Source organism: Mus caroli, unplaced genomic scaffold (assembly GCF_978045245.1).
Source record: "Mus caroli unplaced genomic scaffold, Mus_caroli_1 scaffold_19, whole genome shotgun sequence".
Lineage (NCBI taxonomy): Eukaryota > Metazoa > Chordata > Mammalia > Rodentia > Muridae > Mus > Mus caroli.
This window is the reverse complement of record NW_028227274.1, coordinates 74,439,796-74,450,664: the sequence shown is the minus strand read 5'-3', so window position 1 is coordinate 74,450,664 and position 10,869 is coordinate 74,439,796.

The window sequence follows — 10,869 nt, the reverse complement described above, 5'->3', positions numbered from 1 at the left end:
TTTGCTTTTACATTACAATGAAAGTCCTGTAAGAAACAGACTGGTGACAGTCACAAGAAAGGCAGCCTATGAAGGTGACCTTAAACTTCAAAGTACTACACAATACTGCAATATTTGACATCAAAGGAGATAATAAAATCCGTGTCCGGTTCACTCAGGGATGCTTCCTACAATGTGTGTGTCTTGATGGAAGCAGCTTGTGGGTGGGAGATTCGGGTACCAGCTGGGCATAGGGAGGTCAGAAACCAAAGAGAAGCTGTCTCTCACAGTAGAAGAGTGACATTTGGTGATCTTAATTCCTCAGAAGAACAAAGAATGGACAATGGTAGGGAGCAGGGCAGAAGGAGGGCATGCTGTTAACAAGCAAATTAAGACCAGACAACAGAGCCCTGATCAGAAGTGACCTGGTAGCCAGCCAGATTAAGTGCATCTGGGTCTCCCGGGGATTTCACAGTTGTTTGCTTCAAATTGCTAATCTTTTCTGAGAGGTTCCCTTCAAGCTGTCTGGAAGGAATGGGTAAATGGACGCCTTACCCAAACCGTTGCTCTCTCATGTTTTATGCATGGGTGTGCAGTTAGATTGCCCTGCCTATTGGGTCTTGACTTAAAGGGTGGCCTCTTCATAGAGTTACAAAATTTTAATGACAAAAGGGGGCCAGACCTTTTCCCCACCTGCCATTTTCCAGATAGAAATCAAGTCCCAGAAAAATGCTACGACCTCACACCTAAACTTACACATTATGCTATGCTGTCACAGAGCTTGAACCCAGAGCACCAACCTTTAGCGCAGGACCAGTCTTCATACTTGTTAGCATTTAATCACTCCAATATTATCTTAGACATTGTTCTCTTGCTGTGAAGAGACACCATGACCAAGGCAACTCTTATAAAAGAAAACATTGGATTGGAGGCTTGCTTACAGTTACAGAGGTTTTGTCCACTATCATCATGGCTGAGAGCATGGTGGCATGTGGGCAGACATGGTATCGGAGAAGGAGCTGAGAGCTGTATGCCCTGATCTGAAGGCAGCAGGAACAAAGGACACTGGGCTTGGTGTGGGCTTTGGAAACCTCAAAACACACCCCAATAACACAACTCCTCCAACAAGGCTGCACCCACTCCAGCAAGGCCACACCCACTCCAAAAGGCCATACCTCCTAATCCTTCTAATCCTTTCCAAAGTTCCACTCTCTGGTGACTAAGCATGAAAATAAACCCATGGGAGCCATTCTTAACCACTACAAGTATTTTCTGAACTTCCACAACAGAATGTCGGGAAAAAAATTAATATAGAAAACACAGTGAAAAAAAGTAGGACAAACAATCTCATTAGCTTTCCTTCCTAGGTGGGGCATGATATGGGCTAGCACAAGTTACTTGGTAGATGCCTCCTGGATGAATTTTTCCTCTCTGCATCATGGACTCATTAAGTGCCTACCTCAGCCAGGCGATGGTGGCACACACATTTATTTCCAGATCTTGGGAGGAAGAGGCAGGTGGATCTCTGAGGTTGAGGCCAGCATGGTCTAGAAAGTGAGTTCTAGGACAGCCAGAGTCACACAGAGAAACCTTGTCTAGAAAAACAGTAATAACAACAACTACGACAACAAGTACATGCACACACATACACACACACACACACACACACACACACACACACACATTATATATATATGACATATTCTTCTCACTACAACAGTCCAACAGACAGCTTGAGACTCCATATGTATCAGTTTTCCCCCTCTTCTTTCTCTTGCCTTTTCTTTTCCTTCCCCTTCCCTTCTCTTGTTCTCCCCTCCCACTCCTTTCTTTCTCTTCCTCAGCAACTTCTTCTGGCTCCTCTCCCTCCCTGTTCCTCCTTCACTCTCCTCCTTTCCTCCCTCTCCTCCTCCCCTTTCTTCTAGAATGTAGTTGCTTCTTGTTTAACATTGAGGCAGGGAGCTCGAAGGAGGGACTTTTCTTTCACACAAATATCTAAAGCAATAGAGGGCCCAGTTGCCCTAGGAGGGAAACCGTGGCAAGGCACAATGTTCTGTGACTGGATCCTTGGCTGGGAAGGACAAGGACAGTTGTCTAAGAGGGAGGCAATGCAGCCAAGAGCAGGAAAGGAAACCTGTCCCAGGCCATCCCATTATCAAGTCTCATAAGAGATTTAAAGTCAACGCTAGAGAATACACACACAGCATGTTTGTGGAGAGAGATCCTGGCTGTGTGGGAAAGGCATACATGCAGGGAGAGGCCATGTCAGAGCTCTAAGCTGAGGCAAGAAAATGGCCAATGAGCTGCACTAATGCTGCTCCACAGGGGTCCCCTTGGGGGAACAGATAAATGTCCCACTGACCTTTATGCATAGAAGCCCAGTGACCTCCTGTAGCCTGGGGCTGAGCACTCTTGCTCCCCAGTTTCCAGGCTCTGGGATGACACCTCGGTTTATCTGCTGACTTCTCCCTTGCTTCCAGACCACTCTTGTCCCTCCGGTCCCTGTTCGGTGCCTTGGTCTGAGCCTAGTGGCCTGCGGTCTGGCCAAGAGCATGGGAATGGCAGTGGCATTCATCCAGTGGGCATGAGCTCACCACCCACTGCCCGAGAGGTCAGCCTGCATCATCTGATGGCCTTGTTGGCAGATCATAAAAGCTGGAAATGCCTGATGAGGTCATTGTCTCCAGGCTCCAGAGCTGGACCCCGCTGCCTCCTGGGGTAGCCACACATTCTGCTACCTCCCTCTGGAGCAGCAGAGCAAGCAGGTCCAGGCAGAGAAAGCTATTCTTGACTTGTTTTCCTGTCTTCCCTGTGGGCTCTACCTTTGGCCTTGGGAAGAGAAGGCAGAGCCTCTGCCTTTATGTTGGGCAGCCCCAAGTCTGTGAGGCACTGCTGATACTTCCGAGCCTTTGCCCTGTTGGGGTCCTCCCAGGAGGGTCCAAGCAGCTGTCCCATTGATACAGAGAGTGTGGGAGGGGTAGAGAGGGCAAAACAGCAAGTGCAGTATTACCTACTAGTGTGGGAAGCTGCCTGTTCCTGGTAGCTTGGGAAGACCCCCTTGTCAGAATGGTGCTGTTAGTTGGTAAAGTGACCACTTCCTCCCCTGGGCCATGTCCTAATCTGGACAGTTTGTTTGTCGGCTCCGAGCCAAGGGTCATCATTCACTGGGAATTCAAGGCTCTTGGTGCAAAGGCAAAGGGTAAAGTTATGAGAACATGAGTTCCAGGGCAGCCGCCTGACGCCTTCCACAGATGGGATACTACTCGCCTCGCAGCAAGGACGGGGCGTTTGAGAACCTGTCCCGTCTAACAACCTCTGCTTCTTGAAGGTCACCAGGAAATGACACAGAAGGCCCTGGAGTGGTGCCTAAATACCCACAGAGTCCAAATCCTGTAGCTCCAAGGGCCAGTCCCTGGATCAGGAAGGGTGCCAATCCAGCCAGCTTCTCAGAAAGAGCAGAGCCTTTGGAGTTCTGTGAGCAGAGCCTTTGGAGTTCTAGCCTGGGTCCTGGCACCAAGAGGAATGGCACAAAGAGGTGGCCCAGTCCTTGATCACCCCTGCCTTCATCACAGTGGAGTAACACAGAAGCTCAAGGGGACAGAATGTAGCTTGGTCCTGCACCTGAGGTTGGCCACATCAGCACAGAGCCTAGCTTGCTTTGGCTCTGGCAGGAACTTCTGCTTTGCAGCTGCAGTTGGCCAGCTGGGGTTGAAAGGCTAAGAACTGAAGGAATAGCATGGGATAGCATGGGAGAAGGCCTGAGAAGGTGCTCAGCTGGTGGCAAGATTTCAAAGATGCAGGGCAGTAGGCAATAGCATCTTCCATTCATGCATCCAAACATGAACTTACTAGGGTAAGCACAGGCCTCCAGACCCACCAGGGCCCTTTATAGTCTTCCCTAATGGCTGGGACATCAGGTGGTTCTTGAATTCACACTGGGAAATTTATAAGTATGGAGCACTTCAGAGTTTATAAAAATTGTCTGTGGATATCAATGCTGTTGGCCCAGGGATTTGGAGGTGTGGCCCTGTTGGAATAGATGTGTCACTGTGGGCATAGGCTTTGAGACCCTCATTCCAGTTAGCTGAAAGTCAGTATTCTACTATCAGCCTTCAGATGAAGATGTAGAACTCTCAACTCCCCCTGCACCATGCCTGCCTGGATGCTGCCATGCTCTCATCTTGATGATAATGGACTGAACCTCTGAACCTGTAAGCCAGCCCCAATTAAATCTTGTCCTTTATAAGAGTTGCCTTGGTCACGGTGTCTGTTCACGGCAGTAAAACCCTAACTAGGACAAATGCCTTACGTTAATTTCAGCTCACACCAGAGGCCTGTAGAGTTGTAGGTCTTTGTCGATCCTTGACATCTCCCACATTTGTTGTTATTCCCATTTTGAGAGTTGAGAAAACAGGCTCAGAGTTACTGGGCTAGGGAGCATGGGTCTACCCTTGCTGTCTAGATCAGCCGTTCTCAACTTGTGTGTCCAGGCCCCTTTCACAGGGGTCGCCTAAGACCATCAGAAAACACAGATATTTACATTACGATTCACAACAGTAGCAAAATTACAGTTGTGGAGTGGCAATGAAAGTAATTTTATGGTTAGGGATCAGCACACGAGGAACTGTATTAAAGGGCTGCAGCATTAGGAAGGTTGAGAGCCACCGCTCTAGGTCTTCTGAAGCCAGACTGACGTCTTTTACACTTACCTCATCCAGTCAATTGAGTTATGATGCCAAAGTACAAATTATAGGTCTAAACCCAAGGTAAGCAACAGAAAGGCTCCTTCAAATGTATCTGGCTCCTTGCTTTTATAAATAAAGATTTATTGGCATAAACTTGTCCATTCATGTATCTTCTGTGACAGCATTTATTACGGGGGTAGAGCTAATCTTGCAACAGAGTCTGGAAGGCTCACAGTCTAAAGCATTTCCTACCTGGTTTTTTCCTAAGAAAGCAGGTCACTAGGGAGTGACTTCCAAACCCTGATGTCTAAGTGTCACAAGTGACCACAAGCATCTGTATTTAGTCAGCTGTTGATGATTCTTGCAGATGGTTCATCCCAAGCACTGGAGTGTCAGCCTCAGCAGATCCATATTCAAACTGGTGGAGAACTTCGAGAAGTAGTGATCTTAGCTCGGGTTTCTGATGCTGCGATGAAACACCATGACCTAAAACGAGGTGGAGAGGAAAAGGTTTATTCAGCTTATATTTTTACATTGTAGTCCATCATTGAACAAAGTCAGGACAGGAATTAGTACAGGGCAGGAATTTGGAGGCAGGAGATGATGCAGAGGCCATGGAGGGTGCTGCTTGCTGGCTTGCTCCCCATGGCTTGCTCAACCTGCTTTCTTATAGGATCTAGGATCAGCAGCCCATGGATAGCACTACCTACAATGGACTTGGTCCTCCCCCATCCATCACTAATGAAGAAGATGCCTTAAAACTGGATCTAATGGAGGCATTGTCTCAAATGCCTCCTTTCAGATGATTCTAGCTTATGTGTCAGGCTGACATAAGACTGGCCCGCACACAAGTCATCAGAGGAAGAGGCTGTGTTTGAGGTATGAAACTTGGAGTGGGACAGGCTTGAGGGGACTTGCTTTGGGTTTACTATGAGGATAGAGACTCTTGGAAAACCTCACAGCTAGATGGGAAGGTTTGAAGTGTGTCTCCCCCCTCCCCCACCCCAGGGTCTTGCACCATCAGCATCCTTGATGAAAATGTTAGCTACTACTTACTGGGTGGGAGCAGGATTGGTGAAGAGAAAATCTGTGACCAAGGACTGTGTAGAAGAGGATGGCTAGTACCTGACCGCGTGTAGAAGAGGATGGCTAGTACCTGACCGCGCTCGCGTGTGTGCATGCATGTGTGTGTGTGTGTGTGTGTGCATGTGCGCCCAGGCAGCCTTTGAACTACTTCCTGGAGCTCACCTTGAAAGTGGAAGGGGGTTAATTTGATCTTTAGAATAGAGATGAACAGTCCTATAAGCCGTGTGTTGGGGAAGGAGAGAGTCTAGAGTCAGGGGGTCTTTTATCTGCCCCATCCCCCAACATTCTCAGCCTTGATGAGAGAGGTCCTGCTTAGACGCAGTGTGCAGAAGAGGGGTCTTGGGCCAGTTTTGGATTGGAGCAAGGGAGAGCCGTGGTAGCACTGCCCTCAACAGGGTCCCGAGTCCTTGCCAAGGTGGGCGGCTCTGGACTTGTTTTATAGGCGTTGGTGGCATTTCCTCCTTTGGTCCTAGGGTGGTGCTGCTGAGCAAGGGCGACCTTTACCGGCAGGACCAGAAGATAGAAGCATCAAACTTGACGTGGCTCCTGGCAGGGTCTGAGGCTCTGGACCAGTGGAAGGATGCTCAGTGGATGTCCGCAAGTCGCAGGTCCTGCCTCACGGTAGTGGCCTTTGCTCTCATTCTCCTATTTTGTATGAGTCGCGTCTTTGCAGTTCAGCTGGACATGCTGGGGCTGGTCGCCTTTCCCAAAGGACCCGGTGTCTCGTCTTATTCTCTCTTTTGCCACTTGCAGTAATCTCCATTAGCATTTTGCTTTCTTCGAGGACCAGTAGCCTCGGCGGTCCCGGCCCCGCCCCGCCCCGCCGGGGATTCGCTTTGTTTCCCGCGGTCGCAGTGCGCAAGACTGCCACGCGAGGGCGCCGGGGCTTGGGACGTGCGCCTCCTAGCCTCTGCCTGCTTGGCTTCCTCCCAGACACTACAACATCCCTGGCACCATTGCCTTCCAGTCATAGTGACCCACGCGTAGTTCATGTTCTCCCCGGGGGGCGGGGGTGGATTTCCTGCCACCTCCGGGACTCCCATCTCTCTGTGCTCCATATGCAATATCTACTTTATACTTTTTTTGGATACCTAGACACTGATACATAGTAGGCACTCAAAGAATGTCTTTTTTTTTTTTTTTTTTTTTTTTTTTTGGTTTTTCGAGACAGGGTTTCTCTGTGTAGCCCTGGCTGTCCTGGCTGTCCTGGAACTCACTTTGTAGACCAGGCTGGCCTCGAACTCAGAAATCCGCCTGCCTCTGCCTCCCGAGTGCTGGGATTAAAGGCGTGCGCCACCACGCCCGGCTCAAAGAATGTCTTTAAAGCTTACTAAGTGCACATTACTTTGCTCTTTAAAACTCCTCCTCCCACCCCCGGCTCCATACCTCTTTCAGCTTTACAGAAGAAATGAATGGAAAACACCAAGTGTTTGTATCCCCCCCCCCGACCCCCATTCCGCAGGCACCAGTAATCTAGCAAACATCAACATCCACACAGTGGTCCATTAAAGCCCCCCCTCACATATCACCACCCGTATCTCACGGCTTACATGTGGGGGTTCCGGATTTCATGGAACTCAGCAAACGTACGGTGCCAGGACTGACCACTGCTGTATCACACAGCATCAACACAGCTTGGCAAATAATAGTCTCCTCTCTCAACCCCAAGTCCTGGTCCTTACGTGGTCGCTCTAGTTTTGCAGAACCATACCTAATTTCCATACTCAGCAAGGTAGATGTTCTTCCTATTTTACATTTTGAAAAAAAAAACCCTGAAATTCAGAAATAATTACCAAGGCCCTGGCAGGGGTCTAGCCCGTGGCCACCCAAGTTTTCTGCTTGCACACATGTCTGGGAGACCTCCTAAGTGATATAACCAATGACGGTGTACCAACAGATCAAGCATGTCCACACAGCACAGCACAGCACAGCACAGCACAGCACAGCACAGCACAAACCGGTCTGGACAAGAAGCAAGGGGACTTCCCAGTGAACTCCCCTCAAAGGTCTCACCATCCCTCCTGACTGCTTCTGCATCTGGGAGATAGAGAAATTGGGACAAGTCGTGCTTGAAGGAAGAGCTACGGTGTTTTGCTGGCAGGGCTGTTCTGGCCACTGCTTTGTCTGCCTTCCCCCCCATCGTGGGCTCTGAAATTACTATAGGGGACTTGTAGGGCCCAGGGGGATCCCCAACCCATGCTCCATTCCCATTTCAGAGCCCCTGTTGGGACCTGATATCTCCTGGTAGAGGGGCCTGCAGAGGCTGGGCAAGTGTGTTACCACCTCCTCTTTTTAGGAAAATATTATTTATTTATTTTTATTTATATAGGTGCACCACATCAGAAAGAGGGCATCTGATCCCATTACAGATGGTTGTGAGCCACCATGTGGTTTCTGGGACTTGAACTCCGGTCCTATGGAAGAGCAGTCAGTGCTCTTAACTGCTGAGCCATCTTTCCAGGCGTGTTGCCACCTCTTTAGGCAGAGCCCTGGGTACCCAGAGCATGGTATAGAGCAGAAGACTGGCATTCTGAATGGACATGCCCTTTGACCCGATTAAGCCAGTTAAAACACAGGATGCTCAATTTTAAATTTTGATAAACAGTGACAACTTTTAAGTCTAAGCTTATGGCAAACAGATAGTCATCACTTCCAATGCTTTGTAACACCAAAGTCAGTGTTAACTGGGCATCTTATATTTTATAAAGCAGTCCTGCCCAATGGTTCTTGACCCAGGAAGAGAGACATGGCAGAAGGAGAATGTGTCTGGCTCCAGACAGGGACTTGGTTCATGCACCTTAGGAGTGGTTGTGATATCCTGAAGTTGCAGTAGTGTTCTGGGTTCAAGGGCTGCTAGAGACATGGTCCTGGCTCAGTATGGCTCCACAAAACATCCCACCTTCAGTACCTCTGAAATGTTTTTGTGTTGGGTACAGGGTGGGAATGAAGTGGACATTGGGAGGAAAGGGGTGGGGGTGGATACCTGAGCTTGCAGCTGTGTCCCTCCAAGAGACTGGAGAAAGTTGTGAAGAAAGGAGTTTCCAGGGTGAGAGAGCAGCCAGCTCTGATGTGGCAGGCATGTGGTTGTGTGGCCTGCCTTTGTAGTTGAAATGTCCCTGTTAGCATCTATGTGAGACTGGAAAGCAGCCAGGCAGGACTTGATGGGACCAGGTGTCCTGAGCAGCAGAGTGGCCTCAACGCTGGCAGCTGGCCGGCTGTTGTGGCTCCAGTTGACCTGACCCTGGGTCCGCATGGCTGTGCGGTTTCTCAGGAGAGGAGTGTGGGCTGGCAGAGCTGGTGTAGGGAGTAGACCCTGGCTACACCATGGAGGGGATACTCTTTGAGGTATACTGACTTAACTCGATGACTTGTGGCGGGGCTGGACTGCTACCCAGGAGACAAGAGGACCACAAGTTCAAAGCCTGTGTGAGCTACAGTGAGAGTGGAAGGCTATCACTGGTGACTTCCTGAGGCTGTCTCAAAAACTCAGGTGAAAGAGAATGGAGATACAACTCTGTGGTAAAGTGCTTGCTTCACACAAGAGTTTACTCTCCGGCATGGCAAAAACCAAAGAACCAAACAAGGAACGGACCTCTACTTCTGTCTACTGTAGTGGTGTGTGGAAAGAATCTATATGAGGGAGAGAGGCCTCTGTCAGGGCAATGTCCTCAACAAGCGGGATCAGGTGGGAGTTCTTTTAGCATACTTCCCAAAGGGCGTGGATCGCACCTCCCACTTTTTTTTCCTAAGCCCCAATGTCCCTGCCTGTATGCATAGCCATTCAACCACTGATTGTATCCAGTTCTGGACAGTTAGAAACAATGTTGCTTATGAATGCTTCTATAAGTAGATTTCAGCGAGCCTATGGATACATGTGTATCGGGCATAAAGCTGGGGTGGGGAAGCACCTGGGCCATTTTTTTTTCTTTTTGCAAGTTTGTGGGTTGACAGTGCCAAATGATTTTGCAAAGTGATTATACCAATGTAGACCCCTTCAGCAGTGTAGGGACATTGTAGTTGCTACGCATCCTTGCTGCCACCTGGTATTGTCAGTGTTAATGAGTTAGCCAATGGTTTTATGCTGCATTTTTTTGACCATAGCTTTAACTGCATTTACTCTGAGGAAGAAAGGAGCCATGCAGTGTCTGAGGCTCACCGGTCACCCTGCTATTTGCTTTTTTGGGGTGCTTGCTCCCAATCCTACTCCTGTCCCCGATAGCTGCTTGGCATCTTTTCGTTCGGGGACTGCTGACTTCTTTCAGTGCTGTCTATTTCCCTGGGATAGGGTCTCTCTAAGTTCCCGAAGCTGACTCATGAGCCTCAGTTTCCTCACTGCTTGGGTTACTGGTATGTACCAACACACCCCGCTGCTCTCTCTCTCCTGAGTGTAGCAAACCCCAGGCCTCTTCTCTCAGCTTTCCTTCTTTTAATTACACCCTTGGATGGCCAGGGTTCCTCATCTCCATCAACCTGGTGAGTCTATCTTCTCCTTTGGGGCTGATATATCATTGGGATGTCTGAAGACACCCCCCCACACACACACACACCCTTCTATCCTTCATTGTTCTGCAATTCACACCGAGAGCTTCTGTTCACCTGGTTGGTTTTTATGCACGGTGTGAAGTAGGGTTCTGAGTTCAGCGCCCCCAGCTCTACACACTGAAAAACCTGTGCTCTCCTCAGATCTCTGCAGAGCACTTTCATCTGTCAACTGCGTGTATCCATCTATTTCAGGAACTGCTGTTCCGTTTCAATGGTCTCCTCATTTGTATTTACACAATAGTGCAATGCCTGAACTTATGGATGTCAGCAACCTTGAGATCTTCTTGGAGCAGACCCTCCTGTTGTTCATAGTCGACTTAGTGCATTTTAATCAACTCCCTGCCCGACTAGGGTGGAAGAGGCCTCTGGGTACTTATTGCTAACACTTAAATATGCACAAATCTTAACTTTGTTTTCTACAAACGACCCTATTTGACTTAGAAGTTCTCCATTCACACTTCATGTCTATTGCTGTCTTTGGTTTAATATGTGTATGTGAGGCGAGGGCTCCATAGCTCAGGGGTTAGAGCACTGGTCTTGTAACATGTATGTGTGTATGCACATGTGTGTGTGCATG